Source organism: Garra rufa, chromosome 21 (genome assembly GCF_049309525.1).
Source record: "Garra rufa chromosome 21, GarRuf1.0, whole genome shotgun sequence".
Taxonomy (NCBI): Eukaryota; Metazoa; Chordata; class Actinopteri; order Cypriniformes; family Cyprinidae; genus Garra; species Garra rufa.
Window position 1 is genome coordinate 19,048,302 of NC_133381.1, and position 14,985 is coordinate 19,063,286.

Here is a 14,985-nt window from a genome sequence, read left to right on the forward strand (position 1 = left end):
ATTTCATTAACTGTACCGATACTTAGAGTCAGCTTTAGTACTGTCAGGATGGCCGAGTGGTCTAAGGCGCCAGACTCAAGGGTTTTGACCTTCTCAAATACTGAGGCTTCTGGTCTCCGAATGGAGGCGTGGGTTCAAATCCCACTTCTGACAGCAACTTTTCATAAACCTGAAAAAATGACATATATGCTTATATATTAAATATGACTTAAGCAATATAGAATATGTTCTCAGATTTTAAATGTGGCAAATATCTATCACTTTACAATGGCTGAAACTTTTGGATTCCCATTAGATTTTTAATTGTACCGATACTTACAGCAAAGCTGTCGTACTGTCAGGATGGCCGAGCGGTCTAAGGCGCCAGACTCAAGGTTTCAACCTTCTCAAATACTGAGGCTTCTGGTCTCCAAATGGAGGCGTGGGTTCAAATCCCACTTCTGACAGCAACTTTTCAGAAGCCCGAAAAAATGACATCTACGACTTAAGCAATATAGAATATGTTCTCAGATTTTAAATGTGGCAAATATCTATCACTTGACAAAAACTCAGACTTTTGGATTCCCATTAGTTTATTAATTGCACCGATACTTACAGCAAAGCTGTCGTACTGTCAGGATGGCCGAGCGGTCTAAGGCGCCAGACTCAAGGTTTCAACCTTCTCAAATACTGAGGCTTCTGGTCTCCGAATGGAGGCGTGGGTTCAAATCCCACTTCTGACAACTATTTTTCAGGAGCCTGAAAAAATGTCATAAATGACTTAAGCAATATAGAATATGTTCTCAGATTTTAAATGTGGCAAATATCTATCACTTACAAAAGCTGAAACTTTTGGATTCCCATTAGTTTATTAATTGCACCGATACTTACAGCAAAGCTGTCGTACTGTCAGGATGGCCGAGCGGTCTAAGGCGCCAGACTCAAGGTTTCAACCTTCTCAAATACTGAGGCTTCTGGTCTCCGAATGGAGGCGTGGGTTCAAATCCCACTTCTGACAGCAACTTTTCAGAAGTCCGAAAAAATGACATCTACGACTTAAGCAATATAGAATATGTTCTCAGATTTTAAATGTGGCAAATATCTATCACTTACAAAAGCTGAAACTTTTGGATTCCCATTAGTTTATTAATTGCACCGATACTTACAGCACAGCTGTCGTACTGTCAGGATGGCCGAGCGGTCTAAGGCGCCAGACTCAAGGTTTCAACCTTCTCAAATACTGAGGCTTCTGGTCTCCGAATGGAGGCGTGGGTTCAAATCCCACTTCTGACAGCAACTTTTCAGAAGCCCGAAAAAATGACATCTACGACTTAAGCAATATAGAATATGTTCTCAGATTTTAAATGTGGCAACTATCTATCACTTGACAAAAACTCAGACTTTTGGATTCCCATTAGTTTATTAATTGCACCGATACTTACAGCAAAGCTGTCGTACTGTCAGGATGGCCGAGCGGTCTAAGGCACCAGACTCAAGGTTTCAACCTTCTCAAATACTGAGGCTTCTGGTCTCCGAATGGAGGCGTGGGTTCAAATCCCACTTCTGACAGCAACTTTTCATAAACCTGAAAAAATGACATATATGCTTATATATTAAATATGACTTAAGCAATATAGAATATGTTCTCAGATTTTAAATGTGGCAAATATCTATCACTTACAAAAGCTGAAACTTTCGGATTCCCACTATTTCATTAACTGTACCGATACTTACAGTCAGCTGTCGTACTGTCAGGATGGCCGAGCGGTCTAAGGCGCCAGACTCAAGGGTTTCGACCTTCTCAAATACTGAGGCTTCTGGTCTCCGAATGGAGGCGTGGGTTCAAATCCCACTTCTGACAACTATTTTTCAGGAGCCTGAAAAAATGTCATAAATGACTTAAGCAATATAGAATATGTTCTCAGATTTTAAATGTGGCAAATATCTATCACTTGACAAAAACTCAGACTTTTGGATTCCCATTAGTTTATTAATTGCACCGATACTTACAGCAAAGCTGTCGTACTGTCAGGATGGCCGAGCGGTCTAAGGCGCCAGACTCAAGGTTTCAACCTTCTCAAATACTGAGGCTTCTGGTCTCCGAATGGAGGCGTGGGTTCAAATCCCACTTCTGACAACTATTTTTCAGGAGCCTGAAAAAATGTCAGAAATGACTTAAGCAATATAGAATATGTTCTCAGATTTTAAATGTGGCAAATATCTATCACTTACAAAAGCTGAAACTTTTGGATTCCCATTAGATCTTTAATTGTACCGATACTAACAGCAAAGCTGTCGTACTGTCAGGATGGCCGAGCGGTCTAAGGCGCCAGACTCAAGGTTTCAACCTTCTCAAATACTGAGGCTTCTGGTCTCCGAATGGAGGCGTAGGTTCAAATCCCTCTTCTGACAGCAACTTTTCAGAAGCCCGAAAAAATGACATCTACGACTTAAGCAATATAGAATATGTTCTCAGATTTTAAATGTGGCAAATATCTATCACTTTACAATAGCTGAAACTTTTGGATTCCCATTAGATTTTTAATTGTACCGATACTTACAGCAAAGCTGTCGTACTGTCAGGATGGCCGAGCGGTCTAAGGCGCCAGACTCAAGGTTTCATCCTTCTCAAATACTGAGGCTTCTGGTCTCTGAATGGAGGCGTGGGTTCAAATCCCACTTCTGACAGCAACTTTTCAGAAGCCCGAAAAAATGACATCTACAACTTAAGCAATATAGAATATGTTCTCAGATTTTAAATGTGCCAAATATCTATCACTTGACAAAAACTCAGACTTTTGGATTCCCATTAGTTTATTAATTGCACCGATACTTACAGCAAAGCTGTCGTACTGTCAGGATGGCCGAGCGGTCTAAGGCGCCAGACTCAAGGTTTCAACCTTCTCAAATACTGAGGCTTCTGGTCTCCGAATGGAGGCGTGGGTTCAAATCCCACTTCTGACAGCAACTTTTCATAAACCTGAAAAAATGACATATATGCTTATATATTAAATATGACTTAAGCAATATAGAATATGTTCTCAGATTTTAAATGTGGCAAATATCTATCACTTGACGAAAACTCAGACTTTTGGATTCCCATTAGTTTATTAATTGCACCGATACTTACAGCACAGCTGTCGTACTGTCAGGATGGCCGAGCGGTCTAAGGCGCCAGACTCAAGGTTTCAACCTTCTCAAATACTGAGGCTTCTGGTCTCCGAATGGAGGCGTGGGTTCAAATCCCACTTCTGACAGCAACTTTTCATAAACCTGAAAAAATGACATATATGCTTATATATTAAATATGACTTAAGCAATATAGAATATGTTCTCAGATTTTAAATGTGGCAAATATCTATCACTTACAAAAGCTGAAACTTTCGGATTCCCACTATTTCATTAACTGTACCGATACTTACAGTCAGCTGTCGTACTGTCAGGATGGCCGAGCGGTCTAAGGCGCCAGACTCAAGGTTTCAACTTTCTCAAATACTGAGGCTTCTGGTCTCCGAATGGAGGCGTGGGTTCAAATCCCACTTCTGACAGCAACTTTTCAGAAGCCCGAAAAAATGACATCTACGACTTAAGCAATATAGAATATGTTCTCAGATTTTAAATGTGGCAACTATCTATCACTTGACAAAAACTCAGACTTTTGGATTCCCATTAGTTTATTAATTGCACCGATACTTACAGCAAAGCTGTCGTACTGTCAGGATGGCCGAGCGGTCTAAGGCGCCAGACTCAAGGTTTCAACCTTCTCAAATACTGAGGCTTCTGGTCTCCGAATGGAGGCGTGGGTTCAAATCCCACTTCTGACAGCAACTTTTCATAAACCTGAAAAAATGACATATATGCTTATATATTAAATATGACTTAAGCAATATAGAATATGTTCTCAGATTTTAAATGTGGCAAATATCTATCACTTACAAAAGCTGAAACTTTCGGATTCCCACTATTTCATTAACTGTACCGATACTTACAGTCAGCTGTCGTACTGTCAGGATGGCCGAGCGGTCTAAGGCGCCAGACTCAAGGTTTCAACTTTCTCAAATACTGAGGCTTCTGGTCTCCGAATGGAGGCGTGGGTTCAAATCCCACTTCTGACAGCAACTTTTCAGAAGCCCGAAAAAATGACATCTACGACTTAAGCAATATAGAATATGTTCTCAGATTTTAAATGTGGCAACTATCTATCACTTGACAAAAACTCAGACTTTTGGATTCCCATTAGTTTATTAATTGCACCGATACTTACAGCAAAGCTGTCGTACTGTCAGGATGGCCGAGCGGTCTAAGGCGCCAGACTCAAGGTTTCAACCTTCTCAAATACTGAGGCTTCTGGTCTCCGAATGGAGGCGTGGGTTCAAATCCCACTTCTGACAGCAACTTTTCATAAACCTGAAAAAATGACATATATGCTTATATATTAAATATGACTTAAGCAATATAGAATATGTTCTCAGATTTTAAATTTGGCAAATATCTATCACTTACAAAAGCTGAAACTTTTGGATTCCCACTATTTCATTAACTGTACCGATACTTAGAGTCAGCTGTAGTACTGTCAGGATGGCCGAGTGGTCTAAGGCGCCAGACTCAAGGGTTTTGACCTTCTCAAATACTGAGGCTTCTGGTCTCCGAATGGAGGCGTGGGTTCAAATCCCACTTCTGACAGCAACTTTTCATAAACCTGAAAAAATGACATATATGCTTATATATTAAATATGACTTAAGCAATATAGAATATGTTCTCAGATTTTAAATGTGGCAAATATCTATCACTTTACAATAGCTGAAACTTTTGGATTCCCATTAGATTTTTAATTGTACCGATACTTACAGCAAAGCTGTAGTACTGTCAGGATGGCCGAGCGGTCTAAGGCGCCAGACTCAAGGTTTCATCCTTCTCAAATACTGAGGCTTCTGGTCTCCGAATGGAGGCGTGGGTTCAAATCCCACTTCTGACAGCAACTTTTCAGAAGCCCGAAAAAATGACATCTACGACTTAAGCAATATAGAATATGTTCTCAGATTTTAAATGTGGCAAATATCTATCACTTACAAAAGCTGAAACTTTTGGATTCCCATTAGATCTTTAATTGTACCGATTCTTACATCAAAGCTGTCGTACTGTCAGGATGGCCGAGCGGTCTAAGGCGCCAGACTCAAGGTTTCAACCTTCTCAAATACTGAGGCTTCTGGTCTCCGAATGGAGGCGTGGGTTCAAATCCTCCTTCTGACAGCAACTTTTCATAAACCTGAAAAAATGACATATATGCTTATATATTAAATATGACTTAAGCAATATAGAATATGTTCTCAGATTTTAAATGTGGCAAATATCTATCACTTACAAAAGCTGAAACTTTCGGATTCCCACTATTTCATTAACTGTACCGATACTTACAGTCAGCTGTCGTACTGTCAGGATGGCCGAGCGGTCTAAGGCGCCAGACTCAAGGTTTCAACCTTCTCAAATACTGAGGCTTCTGGTCTCCGAATGGAGGCGTGGGTTCAAATCCCACTTCTGACAACTATTTTTCAGGAGCCTGAAAAAATGTCATAAATGACTTAAGCAATATAGAATATGTTCTCAGATTTTAAATGTGGCAAATATCTATCACTTACAAAAGCTGAAACTTTTGGATTCCCATTAGATCTTTAATTGTACCGATACTTACAGCAAAGCTGTCGTACTGTCAGGATGGCCGAGCGGTCTAAGGCGCCAGACTCAAGGTTTCAACCTTCTCAAATACTGAGGCTTCTGGTCTCCGAATGGAGGCGTGGGTTCAAATCCCACTTCTGACAGCAACTGTTCATAAACCTGAAAAAATGACATATATGCTTATATATTAAATATGACTTAAGCAATATAGAATATGTTCTCAGATTTTAAATGTGGCAAATATATATCACTTGACGAAAACTCAGTCTTTTGGATTCCCATTAGTTTATTAATTGCACCGAATGGAGGCGTGGGTTCAAATCCCACTTCTGACAATAACTTTTCAGAAGCCCGAAAAAATGACATCTACGACTTAAGCAATATAGAATATGTTCTCAGATTTTAAATGTGGCAAATATCTATCACTTGACGAAAACTCAGACTTTTGGATTCCCATTAGTTTATTAATTGCACCGATACTTACAGCTCAGCTGTCGTACTGTCAGGATGGCCGAGCGGTCTAAGGCGCCAGACTCAAGGGTTTTGACCTTCTCAAATACTGAGGCTTCTGGTCTCCGAATGGAGGCGTGGGTTCAAATCCCACTTCTGACAGCAACTTTTCATAAACCTGAAAAAATGACATATATGCTTATATATTAAATATGACTTAAGCAATATAGAATATGTTCTCAGATTTTAAATTTGGCAAATATCTATCACTTACAAAAGCTGAAACTTTTGGATTCCCACTATTTCATTAACTGTACCGATACTTAGAGTCAGCTTTAGTACTGTCAGGATGGCCGAGTGGTCTAAGGCGCCAGACTCAAGGGTTTTGACCTTCTCAAATACTGAGGCTTCTGGTCTCCGAATGGAGGCGTGGGTTCAAATCCCACTTCTGACAGCAACTTTTCATAAACCTGAAAAAATGACATATATGCTTATATATTAAATATGACTTAAGCAATATAGAATATGTTCTCAGATTTTAAATGTGGCAAATATCTATCACTTTACAATGGCTGAAACTTTTGGATTCCCATTAGATTTTTAATTGTACCGATACTTACAGCAAAGCTGTCGTACTGTCAGGATGGCCGAGCGGTCTAAGGCGCCAGACTCAAGGTTTCAACCTTCTCAAATACTGAGGCTTCTGGTCTCCAAATGGAGGCGTGGGTTCAAATCCCACTTCTGACAGCAACTTTTCAGAAGCCCGAAAAAATGACATCTACGACTTAAGCAATATAGAATATGTTCTCAGATTTTAAATGTGGCAAATATCTATCACTTGACAAAAACTCAGACTTTTGGATTCCCATTAGTTTATTAATTGCACCGATACTTACAGCAAAGCTGTCGTACTGTCAGGATGGCCGAGCGGTCTAAGGCGCCAGACTCAAGGTTTCAACCTTCTCAAATACTGAGGCTTCTGGTCTCCGAATGGAGGCGTGGGTTCAAATCCCACTTCTGACAGCAACTTTTCAGAAGCCCGAAAAAATGACATCTACGACTTAAGCAATATAGAATATGTTCTCAGATTTTAAATGTGGCAAATATCTATCACTTACAAAAGCTGAAACTTTTGGATTCCCATTAGTTTATTAATTGCACCGATACTTACAGCACAGCTGTCGTACTGTCAGGATGGCCGAGCGGTCTAAGGCGCCAGACTCAAGGTTTCAACCTTCTCAAATACTGAGGCTTCTGGTCTCCGAATGGAGGCGTGGGTTCAAATCCCACTTCTGACAGCAACTTTTCAGAAGCCCGAAAAAATGACATCTACGACTTAAGCAATATAGAATATGTTCTCAGATTTTAAATGTGGCAAATATCTATCACTTACAAAAGCTGAAACTTTTGGATTCCCATTAGTTTATTAATTGCACCGATACTTACAGCACAGCTGTCGTACTGTCAGGATGGCCGAGCGGTCTAAGGCGCCAGACTCAAGGTTTCAACCTTCTCAAATACTGAGGCTTCTGGTCTCCGAATGGAGGCGTGGGTTCAAATCCCACTTCTGACAGCAACTTTTCATAAACCTGAAAAAATGACATATATGCTTATATATTAAATATGACTTAAGCAATATAGAATATGTTCTCAGATTTTAAATGTGGCAAATATCTATCACTTACAAAAGCTGAAACTTTCGGATTCCCACTATTTCATTAACTGTACCGATACTTACAGTCAGCTGTCGTACTGTCAGGATGGCCGAGCGGTCTAAGGCGCCAGACTCAAGGGTTTCGACCTTCTCAAATACTGAGGCTTCTGGTCTCCGAATGGAGGCGTGGGTTCAAATCCCACTTCTGACAACTATTTTTCAGGAGCCTGAAAAAATGTCATAAATGACTTAAGCAATATAGAATATGTTCTCAGATTTTAAATGTGGCAAATATCTATCACTTGACAAAAACTCAGACTTTTGGATTCCCATTAGTTTATTAATTGCACCGATACTTACAGCAAAGCTGTCGTACTGTCAGGATGGCCGAGCGGTCTAAGGCGCCAGACTCAAGGTTTCAACCTTCTCAAATACTGAGGCTTCTGGTCTCCGAATGGAGGCGTGGGTTCAAATCCCACTTCTGACAGCAACTTTTCATAAACCTGAAAAAATGACATATATGCTTATATATTAAATATGACTTAAGCAATATAGAATATGTTCTCAGATTTTAAATTTGGCAAATATCTATCACTTACAAAAGCTGAAACTTTTGGATTCCCACTATTTCATTAACTGTACCGATACTTAGAGTCAGCTGTAGTACTGTCAGGATGGCCGAGTGGTCTAAGGCGCCAGACTCAAGGGTTTTGACCTTCTCAAATACTGAGGCTTCTGGTCTCCGAATGGAGGCGTGGGTTCAAATCCCACTTCTGACAGCAACTTTTCATAAACCTGAAAAAATGACATATATGCTTATATATTAAATATGACTTAAGCAATATAGAATATGTTCTCAGATTTTAAATGTGGCAAATATCTATCACTTTACAATAGCTGAAACTTTTGGATTCCCATTAGATTTTTAATTGTACCGATACTTACAGCAAAGCTGTAGTACTGTCAGGATGGCCGAGCGGTCTAAGGCGCCAGACTCAAGGTTTCATCCTTCTCAAATACTGAGGCTTCTGGTCTCCGAATGGAGGCGTGGGTTCAAATCCCACTTCTGACAGCAACTTTTCAGAAGCCCGAAAAAATGACATCTACGACTTAAGCAATATAGAATATGTTCTCAGATTTTAAATGTGGCAAATATCTATCACTTACAAAAGCTGAAACTTTTGGATTCCCATTAGATCTTTAATTGTACCGATTCTTACATCAAAGCTGTCGTACTGTCAGGATGGCCGAGCGGTCTAAGGCGCCAGACTCAAGGTTTCAACCTTCTCAAATACTGAGGCTTCTGGTCTCCGAATGGAGGCGTGGGTTCAAATCCCACTTCTGACAGCAACTTTTCATAAACCTGAAAAAATGACATATATGCTTATATATTAAATATGACTTAAGCAATATAGAATATGTTCTCAGATTTTAAATTTGGCAAATATCTATCACTTACAAAAGCTGAAACTTTTGGATTCCCACTATTTCATTAACTGTACCGATACTTAGAGTCAGCTGTAGTACTGTCAGGATGGCCGAGTGGTCTAAGGCGCCAGACTCAAGGGTTTTGACCTTCTCAAATACTGAGGCTTCTGGTCTCCGAATGGAGGCGTGGGTTCAAATCCCACTTCTGACAGCAACTTTTCATAAACCTGAAAAAATGACATATATGCTTATATATTAAATATGACTTAAGCAATATAGAATATGAATATAGAATAGAATATTCGGAGACCAGAAGCCTCAGATTTTAAATGTGGCAAATATCTATCACTTTACAATAGCTGAAACTTTTGGATTCCCATTAGATTTTTAATTGTACCGATACTTACAGCAAAGCTGTCGTACTGTCAGGATGGCCGAGCGGTCTAAGGCGCCAGACTCAAGGTTTCATCCTTCTCAAATACTGAGGCTTCTGGTTTCTGAATGGAGGCGTGGGTTCAAATCCCACTTCTGACAGCAACTTTTCAGAAGCCCGAAAAAATGACATCTACAACTTAAGCAATATAGAATATGTTCTCAGATTTTAAATGTGGCAAATATCTATCACTTGACAAAAACTCAGACTTTTGGATTCCCATTAGTTTATTAATTGCACCGATACTTACAGCAAAGCTGTCGTACTGTCAGGATGGCCGAGCGGTCTAAGGCGCCAGACTCAAGGTTTCAACCTTCTCAAATACTGAGGCTTCTGGTCTCCGAATGGAGGCGTGGGTTCAAATCCCACTTCTGACAGCAACTTTTCATAAACCTGAAAAAATGACATATATGTGTAGAGAATTTTGGTTAGCTCAAAGAATTTAAGATGATCAATATATGTGTGTATATGTATGAGACTGTTCCTCTCATCACATATACACTGCAAACTCCACCAGGTCTTACGACCAATGAATAGGATGAAATGAGTTATTTAAAACATACATTTCAGTCAGGGAAAGTAGTTTAACTCACAGGAAATCGTGTATAATAATCGTCATTAAATATACGCAATTTCCAGTTTCTGATCAGTAACAGTAATAACGATATCGACTGGTTTCTTTGTCCAGCAAATTATTCAGCGATACCCATTACTCTGACGTTGGCCCGTCGTCACGGCAACGCGTTTTTACTAACCAGAACGGAGTTAAAACAATTGAACAGAATAGGGCTTAAGGTAGCAATATGAGATCGAAACAGTTTAAGTGACTTTGTAATGCAAGCATTCAGCACAGAGAATCATTATATGTGAATATATGGTTGTTTATTAAACTATTCTACTTACAAACGATCGCACATAGACAAACGTACATAAAACACAAATAGACAGAACGCGTGAGAGAGAGAGAGAGTAAGAGAGAGAGAGAGAGAGAGTAAGAGAGAGAGAGAGAGAGAGACAGAAAGTGAGTTTGCAAAGGGACAGGAATGAAACGGTTCTGAACATCCTGAAATCGTTTCTTTTATAAAACGCCTTAAACGCAGCTATCTACGTTTGTAGAAAGGACGGATACTTGCAAGCTTGTTGTTGTTGTGCATTGTTCCGTTTGTGTTCAGTTCAGAAAGTCCTTTCCAGTTCCTTGAGAGTATTGCAGGCCTCATCATCTCCTCCGCTAGGTGAGACCCCCCCCCCCCCCATGGATCTGGGGGGAGGTGCGGGTGACGTGTCTTTGTGTCCCGAAGGCAAGAGCAAGAGAGAGATGAGGGAAGAAGGTTTATAAACCTGTAGGTCGTTCACGCCCACAGTTGGACCTTGTCCAATCCGGTTGATCTGAGTTTTGGAGGGAAGATTGAAAGTCTTTGTCTCTCACAATGGGGTTTCGCATGTGGAAGCTGATTGGTTGTTTGGCCACAAAACTTTCAAAAGTTCAATAATACATATAAAGCAAGGAGTTATTAAGATGCCACAAACATTAACATTTAGGGAATAATAAATGCTGCTCATAGACACCAAACATGATCTATGAATCTTCTCGGTTGACTGAGTGATTCTAAACGTGAGTCTTAGCATGCACAATGATTCACCTATTGCGGATTAATGTTTGAGGCCGACATACATAACAGAAACAACGATATAAGAAAAGGTAACACATTGATATGTGTACATTTCTATATAACTGTATGTGGGACTGTATGTCTGAATAAGGAAAGTGTATCTGCATTTCTGTAAGAGTCTTATCTTGATGGTGGGGGGATGAGTTGGATAGTGAACAAAGGTCTGGCTCATAGCACATAGGTGTTAATCATGGGGGAGAAGTCATTTAAGGAATATAACTAGTTATTTCATGTCTGATTGGCTCCATGCACTACATATGCTTATATATTAAATATGACTTAAGCAATATAGAATATGTTCTCAGATTTTAAATGTGGCAAATATCTATCACTTACAAAAGCTGAAACTTTCGGATTCCCACTATTTCATTAACAGTACCGATACTTACAGTCAGCTCTTGTACTGTCAGGATGGCCGAGCGGTCTAAGGCGCCAGACTCAAGGTTTCAACCTTCTCAAATACTGAGGCTTCTGGTCTCCGAATGGAGGCGTGGGTTCAAATCCCATTTCTGACAGCAACTATTCATAAACCTGAAAAAATGACATATATGCTTATATATTAAATATGACTTAAGCAATATAGAATATGTTCTCAGATTTTAAATGTGGCAAATATATATCGCTTGACGAAAACTCAGTCTTTTGGATTCCCATTAGTTTATTAATTGCACCGAATGGAGGCGTGGGTTCAAATCCCACTTCTGACAGCAACTTTTCAGAAGCCCGAAAAAATGACATCTACAACTTAAGCAATATAGAATATGTTCTCAGATTTTAAATGTGGCAAATATCTATCACTTGACGAAAACTCAGACTTTTGGATTCCCATTAGTTTATTAATTGCACCGATACTTACAGCACAGCTGTCGTACTGTCAGGATGGCCGAGCGGTCTAAGGCGCCAGACTCAAGGTTTCAACCTTCTCAAATACTGAGGCTTCTGGTCTCCGAATGGAGGCGTGGGTTCAAATCCCACTTCTGACAGCAACTTTTCATAAACCTGAAAAAATGACATATATGCTTATATATTAAATATGACTTAAGCAATATAGAATATGTTCTCAGATTTTAAATGTGGCAAATATCTATCACTTACAAAAGCTGAAACTTTCGGATTCCCACTATTTCATTAACTGTACCGATACTTACAGTCAGCTGTCGTACTGTCAGGATGGCCGAGCGGTCTAAGGCGCCAGACTCAAGGGTTTCGACCTTCTCAAATACTGAGGCTTCTGGTCTCCGAATGGAGGCGTGGGTTCAAATCCCACTTCTGACAACTATTTTTCAGGAGCCTGAAAAAATGTCATAAATGACTTAAGCAATATAGAATATGTTCTCAGATTTTAAATGTGGCAAATATCTATCACTTACAAAAGCTGAAACTTTTGGATTCCCATTAGATCTTTAATTGTACCGATACTTACAGCAAAGCTGTCGTACTGTCAGGATGGCCGAGCGGTCTAAGGCGCCAGACTCAAGGTTTCAACCTTCTCAAATACTGAGGCTTCTGGTCTCCGAATGGAGGCGTGGGTTCAAATCCCACTTCTGACAGCAACTTTTCATAAACCTGAAAAAATGACATATATGCTTATATATTAAATATGACTTAAGCAATATAGAATATGTTCTCAGATTTTAAATGTGGCAAAAATCTATCACTTACAAAAGCTGAAACTTTTGGATTCCCATTAGATCTTTAATTGTACCGATACTTACAGCAAAGCTGTCGTACTGTCAGGATGGCCGAGCGGTCTAAGGCGCCAGACTCAAGGTTTCAACCTTCTCAAATACTGAGGCTTCTGGTCTCCGAATGGAGGCGTGGGTTCAAATCCCACTTCTGACAACTATTTTTCAGGAGCCTGAAAAAATGTCATAAATGACTTAAGCAATATAGAATATGTTCTCAGATTTTAAATGTGGCAAATATCTATCACTTACAAAAGCTGAAACTTTTGGATTCCCATTAGATCTTTAATTGTACCGATACTTACAGCAAAGCTGTCGTACTGTCAGGATGGCCGAGCGGTCTAAGGCGCCAGACTCAAGGTTTCAACCTTCTCAAATACTGAGGCTTCTGGTCTCCGAATGTAGGCGTGGGTTCAAATCCCACTTCTGACAGCAACTTTTCATAAACCTGAAAAAATGACATATATGCTTATATATTAAATATGACTTAAGCAATATAGAATATGTTCTCAGATTTTAAATGTGGCAAATATTTATCACTTTACAATAGCTGAAACTTTTGGATTCCCATTAGATTTTTAATTGTACCGATACTTACAGCAAAGCTGTAGTACTGTCAGGATGGCCGAGCGGTCTAAGGCGCCAGACTCAAGGTTTCATCCTTCTCAAATACTGAGGCTTCTGGTCTCCGAATGGAGGCGTGGGTTCAAATCCCACTTCTGACAGCAACTTTTCAGAAGCCCGAAAAAATGACATCTACGACTTAAGCAATATAGAATATGTTCTCAGATTTTAAATTTGGCAAATATCTATCACTTACAAAAGCTGAAACTTTTGGATTCCCACTATTTCATTAACTGTACCGATACTTAGAGTCAGCTGTAGTACTGTCAGGATGGCCGAGTGGTCTAAGGCGCCAGACTCAAGGGTTTTGACCTTCTCAAATACTGAGGCTTCTGGTCTCCGAATGGAGGCGTGGGTTCAAATCCCACTTCTGACAGCAACTTTTCAGAAGCCCGAAAAAATGACATCTACGACTTAAGCAATATAGAATATGTTCTCAGATTTTAAATGTGGCAAATATCTATCACTTTACAATAGCTGAAACTTTTGGATTCCCATTAGATTTTTAATTGTACCGATACTTACAGCAAAGCTGTCGTACTGTCAGGATGGCCGAGCGGTCTAAGGCGCCAGACTCAAGGTTTCAACCTTCTCAAATACTGAGGCTTCTGGTCTCCGAATGTAGGCGTGGGTTCAAATCCCACTTCTGACAGCAACTTTTCATAAACCTGAAAAAATGACATATATGCTTATATATTAAATATGACTTAAGCAATATAGAATATGTTCTCAGATTTTAAATGTGGCAAATATTTATCACTTTACAATAGCTGAAACTTTTGGATTCCCATTAGATTTTTAATTGTACCGATACTTACAGCAAAGCTGTAGTACTGTCAGGATGGCCGAGCGGTCTAAGGCGCCAGACTCAAGGTTTCATCCTTCTCAAATACTGAGGCTTCTGGTCTCCGAATGGAGGCGTGGGTTCAAATCCCACTTCTGACAGCAACTTTTCAGAAGCCCGAAAAAATGACATCTACGACTTAAGCAATATAGAATATGTTCTCAGATTTTAAATTTGGCAAATATCTATCACTTACAAAAGCTGAAACTTTTGGATTCCCACTATTTCATTAACTGTACCGATACTTAGAGTCAGCTGTAGTACTGTCAGGATGGCCGAGTGGTCTAAGGCGCCAGACTCAAGGGTTTTGACCTTCTCAAATACTGAGGCTTCTGGTCTCCGAATGGAGGCGTGGGTTCAAATCCCACTTCTGACAGCAACTTTTCATAAACCTGAAAAAATGACATATATGCTTATATATTAAATATGACTTAAGCAATATAGAATATGTTCTCAGATTTTAAATGTGGCAAATATCTATCACTTTACAATAGCTGAAACTTTTGGATTCCCATTAGATTTTTAATTGTACCGATACTTACAG

The 14,985-nt window shown here is 39.7% G+C and overlaps 46 non-coding genes across 46 annotated transcripts; all 46 read left to right on the forward strand.

The window, feature by feature from the left end:
• Nucleotides 1-42: 42 nt before the first annotated feature.
• trnal-caa (transfer RNA leucine (anticodon CAA)) lies at nucleotides 43-153 on the forward strand. Its single transcript has 2 exons — nucleotides 43-80; nucleotides 108-153. It is a non-coding gene; the product is annotated as a tRNA-Leu (tRNA).
• Nucleotides 154-336: 183 nt separating this feature from the next.
• On the forward strand, nucleotides 337-446 carry trnal-caa (transfer RNA leucine (anticodon CAA)). The gene is made up of 2 exons: nucleotides 337-374; nucleotides 401-446. It is a non-coding gene; the product is annotated as a tRNA-Leu (tRNA).
• Nucleotides 447-612: 166 nt separating this feature from the next.
• Nucleotides 613-722, forward strand: trnal-caa (transfer RNA leucine (anticodon CAA)). Its single transcript has 2 exons — nucleotides 613-650; nucleotides 677-722. It is a non-coding gene; the product is annotated as a tRNA-Leu (tRNA).
• Nucleotides 723-887: 165 nt separating this feature from the next.
• On the forward strand, nucleotides 888-997 carry trnal-caa (transfer RNA leucine (anticodon CAA)). The gene is made up of 2 exons: nucleotides 888-925; nucleotides 952-997. It is a non-coding gene; the product is annotated as a tRNA-Leu (tRNA).
• A 165-nt stretch (nucleotides 998-1,162) lies between these two features.
• On the forward strand, nucleotides 1,163-1,272 carry trnal-caa (transfer RNA leucine (anticodon CAA)). The gene is made up of 2 exons: nucleotides 1,163-1,200; nucleotides 1,227-1,272. It is a non-coding gene; the product is annotated as a tRNA-Leu (tRNA).
• A 166-nt stretch (nucleotides 1,273-1,438) lies between these two features.
• trnal-caa (transfer RNA leucine (anticodon CAA)) lies at nucleotides 1,439-1,548 on the forward strand. Its single transcript has 2 exons — nucleotides 1,439-1,476; nucleotides 1,503-1,548. It is a non-coding gene; the product is annotated as a tRNA-Leu (tRNA).
• A 181-nt stretch (nucleotides 1,549-1,729) lies between these two features.
• trnal-caa (transfer RNA leucine (anticodon CAA)) lies at nucleotides 1,730-1,840 on the forward strand. Its single transcript has 2 exons — nucleotides 1,730-1,767; nucleotides 1,795-1,840. It is a non-coding gene; the product is annotated as a tRNA-Leu (tRNA).
• Nucleotides 1,841-2,006: 166 nt separating this feature from the next.
• Nucleotides 2,007-2,116, forward strand: trnal-caa (transfer RNA leucine (anticodon CAA)). Its single transcript has 2 exons — nucleotides 2,007-2,044; nucleotides 2,071-2,116. It is a non-coding gene; the product is annotated as a tRNA-Leu (tRNA).
• A 165-nt stretch (nucleotides 2,117-2,281) lies between these two features.
• trnal-caa (transfer RNA leucine (anticodon CAA)) lies at nucleotides 2,282-2,391 on the forward strand. Its single transcript has 2 exons — nucleotides 2,282-2,319; nucleotides 2,346-2,391. It is a non-coding gene; the product is annotated as a tRNA-Leu (tRNA).
• A 166-nt stretch (nucleotides 2,392-2,557) lies between these two features.
• Nucleotides 2,558-2,667, forward strand: trnal-caa (transfer RNA leucine (anticodon CAA)). Its single transcript has 2 exons — nucleotides 2,558-2,595; nucleotides 2,622-2,667. It is a non-coding gene; the product is annotated as a tRNA-Leu (tRNA).
• A 166-nt stretch (nucleotides 2,668-2,833) lies between these two features.
• On the forward strand, nucleotides 2,834-2,943 carry trnal-caa (transfer RNA leucine (anticodon CAA)). The gene is made up of 2 exons: nucleotides 2,834-2,871; nucleotides 2,898-2,943. It is a non-coding gene; the product is annotated as a tRNA-Leu (tRNA).
• Nucleotides 2,944-3,126: 183 nt separating this feature from the next.
• On the forward strand, nucleotides 3,127-3,236 carry trnal-caa (transfer RNA leucine (anticodon CAA)). Its single transcript has 2 exons — nucleotides 3,127-3,164; nucleotides 3,191-3,236. It is a non-coding gene; the product is annotated as a tRNA-Leu (tRNA).
• Nucleotides 3,237-3,417: 181 nt separating this feature from the next.
• trnal-caa (transfer RNA leucine (anticodon CAA)) lies at nucleotides 3,418-3,527 on the forward strand. Its single transcript has 2 exons — nucleotides 3,418-3,455; nucleotides 3,482-3,527. It is a non-coding gene; the product is annotated as a tRNA-Leu (tRNA).
• A 166-nt stretch (nucleotides 3,528-3,693) lies between these two features.
• Nucleotides 3,694-3,803, forward strand: trnal-caa (transfer RNA leucine (anticodon CAA)). The gene is made up of 2 exons: nucleotides 3,694-3,731; nucleotides 3,758-3,803. It is a non-coding gene; the product is annotated as a tRNA-Leu (tRNA).
• A 181-nt stretch (nucleotides 3,804-3,984) lies between these two features.
• On the forward strand, nucleotides 3,985-4,094 carry trnal-caa (transfer RNA leucine (anticodon CAA)). Its single transcript has 2 exons — nucleotides 3,985-4,022; nucleotides 4,049-4,094. It is a non-coding gene; the product is annotated as a tRNA-Leu (tRNA).
• Nucleotides 4,095-4,260: 166 nt separating this feature from the next.
• Nucleotides 4,261-4,370, forward strand: trnal-caa (transfer RNA leucine (anticodon CAA)). Its single transcript has 2 exons — nucleotides 4,261-4,298; nucleotides 4,325-4,370. It is a non-coding gene; the product is annotated as a tRNA-Leu (tRNA).
• Nucleotides 4,371-4,551: 181 nt separating this feature from the next.
• Nucleotides 4,552-4,662, forward strand: trnal-caa (transfer RNA leucine (anticodon CAA)). The gene is made up of 2 exons: nucleotides 4,552-4,589; nucleotides 4,617-4,662. It is a non-coding gene; the product is annotated as a tRNA-Leu (tRNA).
• A 183-nt stretch (nucleotides 4,663-4,845) lies between these two features.
• Nucleotides 4,846-4,955, forward strand: trnal-caa (transfer RNA leucine (anticodon CAA)). The gene is made up of 2 exons: nucleotides 4,846-4,883; nucleotides 4,910-4,955. It is a non-coding gene; the product is annotated as a tRNA-Leu (tRNA).
• A 165-nt stretch (nucleotides 4,956-5,120) lies between these two features.
• Nucleotides 5,121-5,230, forward strand: trnal-caa (transfer RNA leucine (anticodon CAA)). The gene is made up of 2 exons: nucleotides 5,121-5,158; nucleotides 5,185-5,230. It is a non-coding gene; the product is annotated as a tRNA-Leu (tRNA).
• A 181-nt stretch (nucleotides 5,231-5,411) lies between these two features.
• Nucleotides 5,412-5,521, forward strand: trnal-caa (transfer RNA leucine (anticodon CAA)). Its single transcript has 2 exons — nucleotides 5,412-5,449; nucleotides 5,476-5,521. It is a non-coding gene; the product is annotated as a tRNA-Leu (tRNA).
• Nucleotides 5,522-5,686: 165 nt separating this feature from the next.
• On the forward strand, nucleotides 5,687-5,796 carry trnal-caa (transfer RNA leucine (anticodon CAA)). The gene is made up of 2 exons: nucleotides 5,687-5,724; nucleotides 5,751-5,796. It is a non-coding gene; the product is annotated as a tRNA-Leu (tRNA).
• A 358-nt stretch (nucleotides 5,797-6,154) lies between these two features.
• On the forward strand, nucleotides 6,155-6,265 carry trnal-caa (transfer RNA leucine (anticodon CAA)). The gene is made up of 2 exons: nucleotides 6,155-6,192; nucleotides 6,220-6,265. It is a non-coding gene; the product is annotated as a tRNA-Leu (tRNA).
• A 181-nt stretch (nucleotides 6,266-6,446) lies between these two features.
• Nucleotides 6,447-6,557, forward strand: trnal-caa (transfer RNA leucine (anticodon CAA)). The gene is made up of 2 exons: nucleotides 6,447-6,484; nucleotides 6,512-6,557. It is a non-coding gene; the product is annotated as a tRNA-Leu (tRNA).
• A 183-nt stretch (nucleotides 6,558-6,740) lies between these two features.
• Nucleotides 6,741-6,850, forward strand: trnal-caa (transfer RNA leucine (anticodon CAA)). The gene is made up of 2 exons: nucleotides 6,741-6,778; nucleotides 6,805-6,850. It is a non-coding gene; the product is annotated as a tRNA-Leu (tRNA).
• Nucleotides 6,851-7,016: 166 nt separating this feature from the next.
• Nucleotides 7,017-7,126, forward strand: trnal-caa (transfer RNA leucine (anticodon CAA)). Its single transcript has 2 exons — nucleotides 7,017-7,054; nucleotides 7,081-7,126. It is a non-coding gene; the product is annotated as a tRNA-Leu (tRNA).
• Nucleotides 7,127-7,291: 165 nt separating this feature from the next.
• Nucleotides 7,292-7,401, forward strand: trnal-caa (transfer RNA leucine (anticodon CAA)). Its single transcript has 2 exons — nucleotides 7,292-7,329; nucleotides 7,356-7,401. It is a non-coding gene; the product is annotated as a tRNA-Leu (tRNA).
• Nucleotides 7,402-7,566: 165 nt separating this feature from the next.
• On the forward strand, nucleotides 7,567-7,676 carry trnal-caa (transfer RNA leucine (anticodon CAA)). The gene is made up of 2 exons: nucleotides 7,567-7,604; nucleotides 7,631-7,676. It is a non-coding gene; the product is annotated as a tRNA-Leu (tRNA).
• A 181-nt stretch (nucleotides 7,677-7,857) lies between these two features.
• Nucleotides 7,858-7,968, forward strand: trnal-caa (transfer RNA leucine (anticodon CAA)). Its single transcript has 2 exons — nucleotides 7,858-7,895; nucleotides 7,923-7,968. It is a non-coding gene; the product is annotated as a tRNA-Leu (tRNA).
• A 166-nt stretch (nucleotides 7,969-8,134) lies between these two features.
• On the forward strand, nucleotides 8,135-8,244 carry trnal-caa (transfer RNA leucine (anticodon CAA)). Its single transcript has 2 exons — nucleotides 8,135-8,172; nucleotides 8,199-8,244. It is a non-coding gene; the product is annotated as a tRNA-Leu (tRNA).
• A 181-nt stretch (nucleotides 8,245-8,425) lies between these two features.
• trnal-caa (transfer RNA leucine (anticodon CAA)) lies at nucleotides 8,426-8,536 on the forward strand. The gene is made up of 2 exons: nucleotides 8,426-8,463; nucleotides 8,491-8,536. It is a non-coding gene; the product is annotated as a tRNA-Leu (tRNA).
• A 183-nt stretch (nucleotides 8,537-8,719) lies between these two features.
• trnal-caa (transfer RNA leucine (anticodon CAA)) lies at nucleotides 8,720-8,829 on the forward strand. Its single transcript has 2 exons — nucleotides 8,720-8,757; nucleotides 8,784-8,829. It is a non-coding gene; the product is annotated as a tRNA-Leu (tRNA).
• Nucleotides 8,830-8,994: 165 nt separating this feature from the next.
• On the forward strand, nucleotides 8,995-9,104 carry trnal-caa (transfer RNA leucine (anticodon CAA)). The gene is made up of 2 exons: nucleotides 8,995-9,032; nucleotides 9,059-9,104. It is a non-coding gene; the product is annotated as a tRNA-Leu (tRNA).
• A 181-nt stretch (nucleotides 9,105-9,285) lies between these two features.
• Nucleotides 9,286-9,396, forward strand: trnal-caa (transfer RNA leucine (anticodon CAA)). Its single transcript has 2 exons — nucleotides 9,286-9,323; nucleotides 9,351-9,396. It is a non-coding gene; the product is annotated as a tRNA-Leu (tRNA).
• Nucleotides 9,397-9,609: 213 nt separating this feature from the next.
• On the forward strand, nucleotides 9,610-9,719 carry trnal-caa (transfer RNA leucine (anticodon CAA)). The gene is made up of 2 exons: nucleotides 9,610-9,647; nucleotides 9,674-9,719. It is a non-coding gene; the product is annotated as a tRNA-Leu (tRNA).
• Nucleotides 9,720-9,885: 166 nt separating this feature from the next.
• On the forward strand, nucleotides 9,886-9,995 carry trnal-caa (transfer RNA leucine (anticodon CAA)). Its single transcript has 2 exons — nucleotides 9,886-9,923; nucleotides 9,950-9,995. It is a non-coding gene; the product is annotated as a tRNA-Leu (tRNA).
• A 1,698-nt stretch (nucleotides 9,996-11,693) lies between these two features.
• trnal-caa (transfer RNA leucine (anticodon CAA)) lies at nucleotides 11,694-11,803 on the forward strand. Its single transcript has 2 exons — nucleotides 11,694-11,731; nucleotides 11,758-11,803. It is a non-coding gene; the product is annotated as a tRNA-Leu (tRNA).
• Nucleotides 11,804-12,161: 358 nt separating this feature from the next.
• On the forward strand, nucleotides 12,162-12,271 carry trnal-caa (transfer RNA leucine (anticodon CAA)). Its single transcript has 2 exons — nucleotides 12,162-12,199; nucleotides 12,226-12,271. It is a non-coding gene; the product is annotated as a tRNA-Leu (tRNA).
• A 181-nt stretch (nucleotides 12,272-12,452) lies between these two features.
• Nucleotides 12,453-12,563, forward strand: trnal-caa (transfer RNA leucine (anticodon CAA)). The gene is made up of 2 exons: nucleotides 12,453-12,490; nucleotides 12,518-12,563. It is a non-coding gene; the product is annotated as a tRNA-Leu (tRNA).
• Nucleotides 12,564-12,728: 165 nt separating this feature from the next.
• On the forward strand, nucleotides 12,729-12,838 carry trnal-caa (transfer RNA leucine (anticodon CAA)). The gene is made up of 2 exons: nucleotides 12,729-12,766; nucleotides 12,793-12,838. It is a non-coding gene; the product is annotated as a tRNA-Leu (tRNA).
• Nucleotides 12,839-13,020: 182 nt separating this feature from the next.
• Nucleotides 13,021-13,130, forward strand: trnal-caa (transfer RNA leucine (anticodon CAA)). The gene is made up of 2 exons: nucleotides 13,021-13,058; nucleotides 13,085-13,130. It is a non-coding gene; the product is annotated as a tRNA-Leu (tRNA).
• Nucleotides 13,131-13,295: 165 nt separating this feature from the next.
• trnal-caa (transfer RNA leucine (anticodon CAA)) lies at nucleotides 13,296-13,405 on the forward strand. The gene is made up of 2 exons: nucleotides 13,296-13,333; nucleotides 13,360-13,405. It is a non-coding gene; the product is annotated as a tRNA-Leu (tRNA).
• Nucleotides 13,406-13,588: 183 nt separating this feature from the next.
• On the forward strand, nucleotides 13,589-13,698 carry trnal-caa (transfer RNA leucine (anticodon CAA)). The gene is made up of 2 exons: nucleotides 13,589-13,626; nucleotides 13,653-13,698. It is a non-coding gene; the product is annotated as a tRNA-Leu (tRNA).
• Nucleotides 13,699-13,862: 164 nt separating this feature from the next.
• On the forward strand, nucleotides 13,863-13,973 carry trnal-caa (transfer RNA leucine (anticodon CAA)). Its single transcript has 2 exons — nucleotides 13,863-13,900; nucleotides 13,928-13,973. It is a non-coding gene; the product is annotated as a tRNA-Leu (tRNA).
• Nucleotides 13,974-14,139: 166 nt separating this feature from the next.
• Nucleotides 14,140-14,249, forward strand: trnal-caa (transfer RNA leucine (anticodon CAA)). The gene is made up of 2 exons: nucleotides 14,140-14,177; nucleotides 14,204-14,249. It is a non-coding gene; the product is annotated as a tRNA-Leu (tRNA).
• Nucleotides 14,250-14,432: 183 nt separating this feature from the next.
• Nucleotides 14,433-14,542, forward strand: trnal-caa (transfer RNA leucine (anticodon CAA)). Its single transcript has 2 exons — nucleotides 14,433-14,470; nucleotides 14,497-14,542. It is a non-coding gene; the product is annotated as a tRNA-Leu (tRNA).
• A 164-nt stretch (nucleotides 14,543-14,706) lies between these two features.
• On the forward strand, nucleotides 14,707-14,817 carry trnal-caa (transfer RNA leucine (anticodon CAA)). The gene is made up of 2 exons: nucleotides 14,707-14,744; nucleotides 14,772-14,817. It is a non-coding gene; the product is annotated as a tRNA-Leu (tRNA).
• The last annotated feature ends 168 nt before the right edge of the window (nucleotides 14,818-14,985 follow it).